Below are 13517 nucleotides of genomic sequence, written 5' to 3' on the forward strand. Positions count from 1 at the left end.
AGGGTCAGTACTGAGGGAGTGCTGCACTGTCGGATGGTCAGTACTGAGGGAGAGCTGCACTGTCGGATGGTCAGTACTGAGGAAGAGCTAACTGTCGGTGGGTCAGTACTGAGGGAGTGCTGCACTGTCGGATGGTCAGTACTGAGGGAGTGCTGCACTGTCAGAGGGTCAGTACTGAGGGAGAGCTGCACTGTTGGATGGTCAGTACTGAGGAAGTGCTGCACTGTCAGAGGGTCAGTACTGAGGGAGAGCTGTACTGTTGGATGGTCAGTACTGAGGGAGAGCTGCACTGTCGGATGGTCAGTACTGAGGGAGAGCTGCACTGTCGGATGGTCAGTACTGAGGAAGTGCTGCACTGTCAGAGGGTCAGTACTGAGGAAGTGCTGAACTGTCGGTGGGTCAGTACTGAGGGAGAGCTGCACTGTCGGATGGTCAGTACTGAGGGAGAGCTGCACTGTCGGAGGGTCAGTACAGAGGGAGTGCTGTACTGTTGGATGGTCAGTACTGAGGGAGAGCTGCACTGTCGGATGGTCAGTACTGAGGGAGAGCTGCACTGTCGGAGGGTCAGTACAGAGGGAGTGCTGTACTGTTGGATGGTCAGTACTGAGGGAGAGCTGCACTGTCGGAGGGTCAGTACAGAGGGAGTGCTGTACTGTTGGATGGTCAGTACTGAGGGAGAGCTGCACTGTCGGATGGTCAGTACTGAGGGAGAGCTGCACTGTCGGATGGTCAGTACTGAGGAAGTGCTGCACTGTCAGAGGGTCAGTACTGAGGAAGTGCTGAACTGTCGGTGGGTCAGTACTGAGGGAGTGCTGCACTGTCGGATGGTCAGTACAGAGGGAGTGCTGCACTGTCGGAGGGTCAGTACTGAGGGAGAGCTGCACTGTTGGATGGTCAGTACAGAGGGAGTGCTGCACTGTCGGATGGTCAGTACTGAGGGAGAGCTGCACTGTTGGATGGTCAGTACTGAGGGAGAGCTGCACTGTCGGATGGTCAGTACTGAGGGAGTGCTGCACTGTCAGAGGGTCAGTACTGAGGGAGTGCTGCACTGTCGGATGGTCAGTACTGAGGGAGTGCTGCACTGTCAGAGAGTCAGTACTGAGGGAGAGCTGCACTGTTGGATGGTCAGTACTGAGGAAGTGCTGCACTGTCAGAGGGTCAGTACTGAGGGAGAGCTGTACTGTTGGATGGTCAGTACTGAGGAAGATCTGAACTGTCGGTGGGTCAGTACTGAGGGAGAGCTGCACTGTCGGATGGTCAGTCCTGGGAGAGTGCTGCACTGTCGGATGGTCAGTACAGAGGGAGTGCTGCACTGTCGGAGGGTCAGTACTGAGGGAGAGCTGCACTGTTGGATGGTCAGTACAGAGGGAGTGCTGCACTGTCGGATGGTCAGTACTGAGGGAGAGCTGCACTGTTGGATGGTCAGTACTGAGGGAGAGCTGCACTGTCGGATGGTCAGTACTGAGGGAGTGCTGCACTGTCAGAGGGTCAGTACTGAGGGAGTGCTGCACTGTCGGATGGTCAGTACTGAGGGAGTGCTGCACTGTCAGAGGGTCAGTACTGAGGGAGAGCTGCACTGTTGGATGGTCAGTACTGAGGAAGTGCTGCACTGTCAGAGGGTCAGTACTGAGGGAGAGCTGTACTGTTGGATGGTCAGTACTGAGGGAGAGCTGCACTGTCGGATGGTCAGTACTGAGGAAGATCTGAACTGTCGGGTCAGTACTGAGGGAGAGCTGCACTGTCGGATGGTCAGTCCTGGGAGAGTGCTGCACTGTCAGAGGGTCAGTACTGAGGGAGTGCTGTACTGTCGGATGGTCAGTACTGAGGGAGTGCTGCACTGTCGGATGGTCAGTACTGAGGAAGTGCTGCACTGTCAGAGGGTCAGTACTGAGGGAGAGCTGCACTGTCGGATGGTCAGTACTGAGGAAGTGCTGCACTGTCAGAGGGTCAGTACTGAGGGAGTGCTGTACTTTCGGATGGTCAGTACTGAGGGAGTGCTGCACTGTCGGATGGTCAGTACTGAGGAAGTGCTGCACTGTCAGAGGGTCAGTACTGAGGGAGAGCTGCACTGTCGGATGGTCAGTACTGAGGAAGTGCTGCACTGTCAGAGGGTCAGTACTGAGGGAGAGCTGCACTGTCGGATGGTCAGTACTGAGGAAGTGCTGCACTGTCAGAGGGTCAGTACTGAGGAAGTGCTGAACTGTCGGTGGGTCAGTACTGAGGGAGTGCTGCACTGTCGGATGGTCAGTACAGAGGGAGTGCTGCACTGTCGGAGGGTCAGTACTGAGGGAGAACTGCACTGTTGGATGGTCAGTACTGAGGGAGAGCTGCACTGTCGGATGGTCAGTACTGAGGAAGTGCTGCACTGTCAGAGGGTCAGTACTGAGGGAGAGCTGCACTGTTGGATGGTCAGTACTGAGGGAGTGCTGCACTGTCGGAGGGTCAGTACTGAGGGAGAGCTGCACTGTTGGATGGTCAGTACTGAGGGAGTGCTGCACTGTCGGAGGGTCAGTACTGAGGGAGAGCTGCACTGTTGGATGGTCAGTACTGAGGGAGAGCTGCACTGTTGGACCTCTACCACCTGGAAGGACAAGGGCAGCAGGTGCATGGAACATCACCACCTGCAAGTTCCCCTCCAAGTCACACACCATCCTGACTTGGAACTATATCGCCGTTCCTTTACTGTCGCTGGGTCAAAATGCTGGAACTCCCTTCCGAACAGCACTGTGGGTATACCAACCCCACATGGGCTGCAGTGGTTCAAGAAGGCAGCTCACCACCACCTTCTCAAGGCATGGGCCAACAATACATGCCAACAATGCCATCGCAAGAATGATTTTTTTTTATGAGTCTTAGTTCAACATCTCAACCGAAAGTTGGAAGCTTTGACAGTGTGGCAGTGGACTGGAGTATCAGCCTCAGTTATGTGTTCAATTCCAAGACTCTCAACCATTTGAATTAGGAGTGTTACCCACTGAGTGAAGCCCACATGGGAATAAGCTGCTTAAAATCTCATTCAAGAGCAACAAATGAACTTCGTCCCTGCTGATTAGCTTCCAGCTTTCTTTACCTTTCCAGACTGTTGACTTGAGTCGCAGCCTTCCCTGAATTTGTCAACTCATGCTGAGTACTGAACTAGTTTCAATTGTATGCAGAAAGTGGAGAACACAAGAGCTGAGAGTGAGATTGTTGTGGGAATATTTTCTCCAGCACTTGACCCTCTGGGATTAACCCTTTGCTGGAATTGCTCCCACATGCATCTGGCATTGAGGAGTGCAGAATGGGTCCGTGTTGGTTTCCAACCTCATGTACAGCATTGTATTAATGGAAAGTGAGATAAGATAAGACACAGTTCATGGTCCAATTGAAACGCTTGCAAAGATAGGTAGCAACACGTGTAATTTAATGGGGTGTAATGGAGATGGCGGGAGCACAAAGGAATGGGTTGGACAATGAGGAGAACTTTGGAAAGCTGACATTGCAGTGAAAGGAGACTTGGACTGTACCAGCATGTCATATATTCCAAATGATTGTTCGAATCAGTACAAAGTCCACGTGAGCTTTCAGATAAGAAATCCAAAGAAAGAGAACAGATGTGGAAGGAAAAATACACTTGGTGAAAGAGAAATTGAAAAACAAAGCAATTAAGATAAAGTCTCGCAAGGTTGGCACAGCAGCCCTGCTCATTGAAGGACCTGGGTGCAGCAAGACGAATAAAGGTTGTGGAATGTGATCGATTGATTATCAAAGCTGACCCGCATCTCAAGGTTGTTTGCTATCAAGCTGCTGGCTTTGGACTCTGTTCTCCTGAATATCAAGGTGTTTAATGCAAGGCAAGCTGTCCTATCAAAGACTGCTGATGGATCTCTGAGAGGTGATGAAGAAACCTTGAACACTTGGACCAAAAGTTTCTTGGAGCCACGACCTGGTATTCAGCCGTTAATGCAGCCAACACACAGTCATGATGTATCAACTCCGATTGTTAATTTTATATTAAATGTGCTTAAATATATGCAAGTGGTGGGCATTAACTGGGCATTCATTTGTGGCCCCATCAACAGACACAGACAAAAACTGTGCTTGTTGGGTTAGGAGGTGCATGTAAGTAAATGCTTTTAGAGTGTAAAGATTGGCTCCAGTTCTATCCTTCACCACCCAGCCTTCTGGAGGATTACATGATTGCATTGCAGAAAGGCAAACTTCTGAAGCTTAAATTCCACATCTCCAACTCAGCCATAACACAATGGGTAGCATCAGTGTTAGGAGCCTGTGGCTTCAAGTCCCACTTCAGAGGTAGAATCACATGATTCAGGTTGACACTCCAGTGCAGCATGGAGAGAGTGCTACACCTTCCGAGGTACTGACTTTGGGATGTGACGTTAAACTGAGGTCCTGTCTGCACTTCTGGGTGACTGTTAGAGATTCCATGGCACCACTTTGAATTTTGAGAGCTCTCTAGGTGTCCCTCAAATATTCACGTGTGTGTGTGTGTGTGTGTGTGTGTGTGTGCTTGCTGTGCACAAATTGGCTGCGATGTTTCCCACGTAACAACAGTGACTATGCTTCAGAAGTGCTGCATTCTTATTGATATTCCAGTAAGACAATCTGAGAATGCACTATAGTGTCTGAGCATGGTGGTCAGAATTTACATGGTGACCTTGCATTTTCACCTTCTTGTGAGTAGCTCCTAGTGCCTAATGCTTACCTAACAATGATTCAACTCCATGCATATCAGTTGCCTTTCAGCTAGCTGGTCATCATCCTTTTGGGAGGGGCGGTGGCGGGGTGAGTTTGATCGCTAGGGGTCTTTAAATCAGGTCGTATCAATGAAACTTCCAAACTCAATGGCACCTTGGCAATGTCAGGACTGATAGATGGTTGGTCTGTAATACTGCACATCACAGCGAATGAGTCATGGACAAGTCAGTCTGGTCCACTCAGGGAAACTAGGAAGGATCAGTAGTCAGTCACTGGGATATAGAATTTTTCCCCATTTTGCTGCAGGTAGCTCTGGAGGTTAAAGTCCTGATGGGTGCAGCTACACGGAGAAGCTGTTTGCTTTTAACTTCTCCGGTTCCCAAAGTAAACCTGCAAGACCAAGCTCACTGAACTTTGACTAGCCAGAACTGAGCAAAGCTCATTGCAGTTGGAAATCATTATTCTGTCCCATGGGAAGAGATCCCACACCACAGCAAGCAAAGAAAACCCCTTGGCTGCATGTAGCTTTCCAAGTAGTCGAACTAGGAGGCTCTTCAATGTGACTGTGTCCTTTCATGCATTTCAGACCCAGCTGACTCAAAAGAATCATTTTAATCCTAATTGTAGGGATCAATTGTGGGAGTGTTTGAGAGACCGAAACTCCCAAGGAGTCAGGAATACTGTAAAGAGTGATCCGTGTGTGGAATGGTCCTCGGTGTGGGATATCGGAAGCAGGGAGTCAGGAATACTGTAAAGAGTGATCTGCATGGGGAATGGTCTTCGGTGTGGGATATCGGAAGCAGGGAGTCAGGAATACTGTCAAGAGTGATCTGCATGGGGAATGGTCCTCGCTGTGGGATATTGGAAGCAGAGAGTCAGGAATACTGTCAAGAGTGATTTGCATGGGGAATGGTCCTCGCTGTGGGAGATTGGAAGCAGGGAGTCAGGAATACTGTAAAGAGTGATCTGCATGGGGAATGGTCCTCGCTGTGCGATATCGGAAGCAGGGAGTCAGGAAGACTGTAAAGAGTGATCCACGTGCGGAATGATCCTCAGTATGTAAAGAGTGATCCACGTGGGGAACGGTCCTCGGTGTGTAAAGAGTGATCCACGTGGGGAACGGTCCTCGGTGTGCAAAGAGTGATCCACGTGGGGAACGGTCCTCAGTGTGTAAAGAGTGATCCACGTGGGGAACGGTCCTCGGTGTGTAAAGAGTGATCCACGTGGGGAACGGTCTTCGGTGTGTAAAGAGTGATCCACGTGGGGAACGGTCCTCGGTGTGTAAAGAGTGATCCACGTGGGGAACGGTCCTCGGTGTGCAAAGAGTGATCCACGTGGGGAACGGTCCTCGGTGTGTAAAGAGTGATCCACGTGGGGAACGGTCCTCGGTGTGTAAAGAGTGATCCACGTGGGGAACGGTCCTCGGTGTGTAAAGAGTGATCCACGTGGGGAACGGTCCTCGGTGTGTAAAGAGTGATCCACGTGGGGAACGGTCCTCGGTGTGTAAAGAGTGATCCACGTGGGGAACGGTCCTCGGTGTGTAAAGAGTGAGCCACGTGGGGAACGGTCCTCGGTGTGTAAAGAGTGATCCACGTGGGGAACGGTCTTCGGTGTGTAAAGAGTGATCCACGTGGGGAACGGTCCTCGGTGTGTAAAGAGTGATCCACGTGGGGAACGGTCCTCGGTGTGTAAAGAGTGATCCACGTGGGGAACGGTCCTCGGTGTGTAAAGAGTGATCCACGTGGGGAACGGTCCTCGGTGTGTAAAGAGTGATCCACGTGGGGAACGGTCCTCGGTGTGTAAAGAGTGATCCACGTGGGGAACGGTCTTCGGTGTGTAAAGAGTGATCCACGTGGGGAACGGTCCTCGGTGTGTAAAGAGTGATCCACGTGGGGAACGGTCCTCGGTGTGTAAAGAGTGATCCACGTGGGGAACGGTCCTCGGTGTGTAAAGAGTGATCCACGTGGGGAACGGTCCTCGGTGTGGGATATCGGAAGCAGGGAGTCAGGAATGGTGTAAAGAGTGATCCGCATGGGGAGTGGTCCTCGGTGTGGGAATATCGGAAGCAGGGAATCATGAATAGTGTCAAGAGTGATCCGAGTGCAGGATATTGAAAGCAGAAGGCTTGGAGTGATACAAGAGCCAGTGAGAAGGCTGGACTGCAGGCTTCTTTCGAAGGATGTGGGGTGAATGTGTCAAATCTGCCGAAATGGCCAGTTCAGTTGAGAAAGGGAACAGCACACCCAGCAAAGTTTGTTCAATGAATTTTCAACAATGAGCGATTCTACTCTGTCAAGTTTTACTGTGAACAAAATGCTTTTACCTTCAAAATAGGATACAGAACTGAAACATATTTAAAGGGTATTGGTCTTTAGTAAAGGGCTCAAGGGTCAGGATTAACGGAAACACACAATTAAGAGAGGCTCAGAGACCTCAATGTCCTTTCCATGAAGAAAAGCTTTCGTTCTCACAGGTAGGAATGACCAATCGAGAAGTTTGCTAAGTGGAACTTGGCATTTGCAATTTTCTGCAATATTCCTGAACCATGATCTGACTGATTGTGGCTGTTTGAACTTCCTTTCATTCATCTGCAGATAAAAGAGAATAGAGTCAAGAACAGTGGGAAAAGGGCGAACTTAATGGAGCGAAATCCTGCAAGAACTGTTGCTTATTGTTCAAGCAAGGAGGGGAATCTGTCGAAAAAAAGTCCTGCATTTGGATTTTTCATTAACATGCATATTCCTTTAAACAAGAGTTCTTCAGTCCTGTTAAGTCCAGTGGGAGAAATTTGTCTGTCAGTTTCATACATTCAAAAGTTTTTGCACTGTTAAGATTTCATACAAAAATCCACAATTTAGCCCACAGTTTGATTGTTCAATTTTTGTGTGTGGGCCAGGCCTACGTTAGCTGCAAGTCACACACCATCCTGACTTGGAACTATATCATCGTTCCTTCACTGTCACTTGGTCAAAATCCTTTCCTAACAGCACTGTGGGTGTACCGACACCACATGGACTGCAGTGGTTCAAGAAGGCAGCTCACCACCACCTTCTCAAGGACAATTAGGGATTAGACAATTAAAAATCATGACTAAAATAATACTTTGTGCTCCAGACACATTCCGAAGATGATCTTTCCTCATGAAACCCGTCTGGTAAAGTGACTTTGCCATTGATGTTTTGTCACGGGCATGACCAGGTGATGTGGTACTGAACTGGTGCAACTCCCACACTCGATCTGCAAGCACCAGTGAGTGAGCTGCTAATCAGTTGGATCAGTGGCTGGCTTGCTGTGACTGGTCTCAAATAGTCCTGAGCTTGTGTGCCTTCGATCCCTGCTCAGTGATTGCCGCGGGCAAGTGGAACCATGTGAATGTCCTGTAGGGAGGTCCTCTCACGCAGTTACCCATCAACATTGACTGCACAGCTTTGAGTAAGGAGTGGTGGAGGAATGTGGTAGCAGAGTGATTTTCTGGCACCCTGGCTGCCTTGTCAAATTCTCTCTTCCTGCCGTCAGGTTGGCTGTAACTAGTCCTCAAGCTGCTTTGTGGTTGTTCTCTGTCATCATGCATTCATTTGATATTTATCCCTCACTGAAAGCACAATGTGCTACCATTTCCATTAATCTTCATGCAGCGATCTGTGTCAGGGAAGATGCAGAAGATTTGACTAGAATGGGAGCAGGGTTGAGAGACCTCAGTAACGTGCAGGAACTGCTGAAGCTGGGGTTGTTCTCCAGAGAGCAGAGAAGGTTACGAGGGAGAGTTGATTGACATGTTCAAAAATCATGAATGGTCTTGACAGAGTAAATAAGGAGAAAGTGTTTCCCATGTCGGCCGCCAGCGGACACAGATTGAAGAGAATTGGGTGACATCAAGTTCCTCCAGATTGGAAGGTGGCAAATGGAACCCCACTATTTGAAAAAGGAGGCAGAGAAAAAACAGGGAATTGCAGACCAGTTAGATTTACATCAGTAGTGGGGAAAATGCTAGAGTCTATTATAAAGGATGTGATAGCAGAACACCTGGAAAGCATAAATAGGATTGGACAAAGTCAGCATGGGTTTACGAAAGGGAAATCATGCTTAACAAATCTACTGGGGTTTTTTGAGGATGTAACTAGTAGAATAGAGAAGGGAGAACCAGTGGATGTGGTGTATTTGGATTTTCAGAAGACTTTTGATAAGGTCCCACATAAGAGGTTAGTGTGCCAAATTAAAGCACATAGGATTGGGGATAATATACTGGCATGGATTGAGAATTGGTTGACAGACAGGAAACAGAGAGTCGGAATAAACGGGTCTTTTTCCGAGTGGCAGGCAGTGACTTGTGGGGTACCACAGGAATCCGTGCTTGGGCCCCAACGATTCACAATATATATTAATGACTTGGGTGAGGGAACTAAATGTAACATTTCCAAGTTTGCAGACGACACAAAGCTGGGGGGGAATGTGAGCTGTGAGGAGGATGCAAAGAGGCTCCAATGTGATTTGGACAAGTTGGCTGAGTGGGCAAATGCAGTAGAACGTGGATAAATGTGAGGTTATCCACTATTGTTGTAAAAACAGAAAGGCAGATTATTATCTAAATGGTGATAGATTGGGAACGGGGGAGGTGCAATGAGACCTGGGTGTCTTTGTACACCAGTCGCTGAAAGCAAGCATTCAGATGCAGCAAGCAATTAGGAAGGCGAATGGTATGTTGGCCTTCATTGCAAGAGGATTGGAGTACAGGAGCAAGGATGTCTTACTGCAGTTATACAGGGCCTTGGTGAGACCACATCTGGAGTATTGTGTGCAGTTTTGGTCCCCTTATCTGAGGCAGGATGTTCTTGCCAGGGTGGGAGTGCAAAGAAGATTTACTAAGCTGATTCCTGGGATGGCAGGATTGATGTATGAGGAGAGATTGGGTCGACTGGGCCTATATTCACTAGAGTTTAGAAGAATGAGATGGGAATCTCATAGAAACCTATATAATTCCAACAGGATTAGACAGGCTCGATGCAGGGAGGATGTTCCCGATGGCTGGGGAGTCCAGAACCAGGGTTCACAGTCTCAGGATACGGGGTATTCCATTGAGAACCAAGATGAGGAGAAATTTCTTCATTCAGAGGGTGGTGAAATTGTGGAATTCTCGACTGCAGAAGGCAGTGGGGGCCAAGTCATTAAATATATGGGGAGAAAGCGGGAACAGGGTACTGAATTAGACCATCAGCCAGGATCTTTTTTGAATGGCGGAGCAGGCCTGAAGGGCCGAATGGCCTACTCCTGCTCCTATTATCTATGTTTCTGAGACTTTTTTTTAATACAGTGAGTTGTTTTTATTTGTTCATGGGACACGGGCATCACTGGCAAGGCCAGCATTTATCACCCATCCTAATTCCCTTCGAGAAGGTTGTGATCTGAATGCACTGTCAGAAAGGGTGAGAGAGGATTCAAAAGGGATTTAGATAGAAATAGTTGTATGTAAGACCAGCAGCTACAGGGCTACAGGAAAGGAGTGAGACTAATTTCAAAGATCCAGCACAGCATGATGGGCTGAATGGCCTCCTTCTGCACTGTATGTTTCTCTGAGATGAGTGCCACCCAGTGGTCAGGCTTAGTCTGCTGGCATGTGGCATCATAGAACTGCTAAAATTCTCAAACGCCGAATAGAAACACATGAGATCAAGGTGATCCTCGCAGGCTTTTCCTGGTTAGACTGTGTTAACTCTTTGCACAGTTCAGTTCCAAACGCCTTGTCTCTTGGTCATCTCCTTGGCTTTGATTCAGTGCAGAGAGAGCATGCTGTCTTTGATTTGGCTGACTGGAGCTGCAGGTCTGGCGAGGTTGCTTGGGAAACTCTTGAACGTGGCAATGGGTATGTGCGGGGATCCCACATACAGCTGATAGACAGCCTGCTCTCACACTCCGAGCTAGTTTCTGCCCGCTTCTCACTGACATGTGCGCAATTTATGATCCAAAATATCACTTCCCTGTCCCAGCTCCTTTCAGTTGGGTTTTTCTGAGGGATTCCGCTCCTTGTCATTGAAGTGGGGGAGAAGGATCTCAAGAAGTGGCAAGAAGATCTGTGCAGAGATTCCCTGGTCACTCAGTTGTTGAGGAAGAAACCCTGTATTTCTTTTGCACCTTCCACACCCTTGGGATGTCCCAAAGCACTTTGCAGCCAATGAAGTATTTTTGAAGTATCATCACTGTTGTAATGTAGGAAGCACGGCAGCCAATTTGCACACAGCAAGCTCCCACAAACTGCAATGAAATATGACCAGATAATTTGCATCTTAGTGATGTTGGATGAGGGATAAATATTGACCAAAAGAATTCTCTGCTCTTTGTTGAGATCGTGCCCTGGGATCTTTTCCAACCGCCTGAGAGAGCAGACAGGGCCTCAGTTTAACGTCTCATGTTCGTGTGGAACAGAGGCCCACTGCTCCAGCCTCGGCAGACCTCCCACTCGATCATTCTGCTGATCCCATTTCCCACTTCCACCAGCCTTGTGAGCTTTGATTGAACTCAATACCAGTGCAGAATTGATATGAACATACAAACATACCAATTAGGAGACGGAGTCGGCCACTCAGCCCCTCGCGCCTGCTCCGCCATTCATTAAGTTCATGGCTGAATTGATTACTCCACATTTCCATCTACCCCTGATAACCTTTCACCCCCTTGCTTATCAAGAATCTATCTACCTCTGCCTTAAAAATATTCACAGACTCTGCTTCCACCTCCTTTTGAGGAAGAGAATTCCAAAGACTCACGATCCTCAGAGAGAAAAGATTTCTCCTCATCTCTGTCTTAAATGGGCGACCACTTATTTTTAAACAGTGACCCCTAGTTCTAGATTCTCCCACAAGACGAAACCTCCTTTCCACATCCACTCTGTAAAGACCCCTCAGGATCTTATATGTTTCAATCAAGTTGCCTCTTACTCATCTAAATTCCAGCGGATACAAGCCTAGCCTGTCCAACCTTTCCTCATAAGTCAACCCGCCTATTCCAGGTATTAGTCCAGTAAACCTTTTCTGTACTGCCTCCAAAGCATTTACACCCTTCTTCAAATAAAGAGACCAATACTATACACAGTACTTCAGATGTGGTCTCACCAATGCCCTGTATAGCTGAAGCGTAACCTCCCTACTTTTGTATTCAATTCCCCTCGCGATAAACAATAACATTCTATTAGCTTTCCTAATTGCGTGCTGTACCTGCATACTAACCTCGTGCGATTCATGCACTAGGACACCCAGATCCCTCTGCATCTCACAGCTCTGCAATCTCTCACCATTTAGATAATATGCTTCTTTTTTATTCTACCTGCCAAAGTGGACAATTTCCCACTTTCCCACATTATAGTCCATTTGCCAAGTTTTTTCACACTCACGTAACCTATCTGTATCCCTTTGTAGCCTCCTTCTGTCCCCTTCACAACTTACTTTCCTACCTATCTTTGTGTCATCAGCAAATTTAGCAACCGTACCTTCGGTCATTTATATAAATTGTAAAAAGTTGAGGCCCCAGCACTGATCCCTGTGGCACACCACTCGTTACATCTTGCCAACCAGAAAATGACCCATTTATGCCTGCTCTCTGTTTCCTGTTAGCAAGCCAATCTTCTATCCATGACAATATGTTACCCCCTACACCATGAGCTTTTATTTTCTGCAATAACCTTTGATGTGGCACCTTACCAAATGCCTTCTGGAAATCTATGATGATCTATGAATGGCTTTTTCTCTGCCGCTTTAGCTGAATGACCTGTTTCAGAGCTGTAAGCACTTTGCAATGACCACATTGTGTGTTTTTCTTTTGTGAACCATAGAAAAATTACAGCGCAGAAGGAGGCCATTCAGCCCATTGTGTCTGTGCTGGCTGAAAAACTAACCATCCATTCTCATCCCACCTTCCAGCACCTGGTCCATAGCCTTGTAGGTTACAGCACTTCAGGTGCATGTCAGGGGTTTCTGCCTCCACCACTGATCCAGGCAGTGAATTCCAGACACCCACCACCCTTTGCATGAAAAAGTTTTTCCTCATGTCCCCTCTAATCCCTCTACCAATCACCTTAAATCTGTGCCCCCTGGTAATTCACCTCTCCGCTAAGGGAAACAGGTCCTTCCTGTCTACTCTATCTAGGTCCCTCATAATTTTGTACACCTCAATTAAGTCACCCCTCGGCCTCCTCTGTTCTAAGGAAAACAACCCGAGCTGATCCAATCTTTCCTCATAGCTGCAACTTTCAAACCCTGGCAACATTCTTGTAAATCTCATTTGTACTCTCTCCAGAGCAATTATGTCCTTCCTGTAATGTGATGACCAGAACTGTACGCAATACTCCAACTGTGGCTGAACCAGCGTTTTATACAGTTCCAGCATTACATCCCTGCTTTTGTATTCTATACCTCAGCCAATAAAGGAAAGCATTCTATATGCCTTCTTCATCACTCTATCTACCTGTCCTGTCACCTTCAGGGACCTGTGGACATGCACTCCAAGGTCTATCACTTTTTCCACCCCTCTCAGTATCCTCCCGTTTATTGTGTATTCCCTCACTTTATTTGCCCTCCCCAAATGCATTACCTCACACTTCTCCGGATTAAATTCCATTTGCTACTTTTCCGCCCCCTCTACCAAACTAGTGATATCATTCTGGAGTCTACAGACATCTTCTTCACTATCAACTACACGGCTAATTGTTGTGTCATCTGCAGATTTCCCAATCATGCCTCCACATTTAAGTCTAAATCATGAATATATGTATTTCTGAAGGTGATATTGGCCAGCACACTGTGGAGAACCTGCCTGCTGTGAAGGTTTTTCAC

Source organism: Heterodontus francisci, chromosome 47, assembly GCF_036365525.1.
Source record: "Heterodontus francisci isolate sHetFra1 chromosome 47, sHetFra1.hap1, whole genome shotgun sequence".
NCBI lineage: Eukaryota > Metazoa > Chordata > Chondrichthyes > Heterodontiformes > Heterodontidae > Heterodontus > Heterodontus francisci.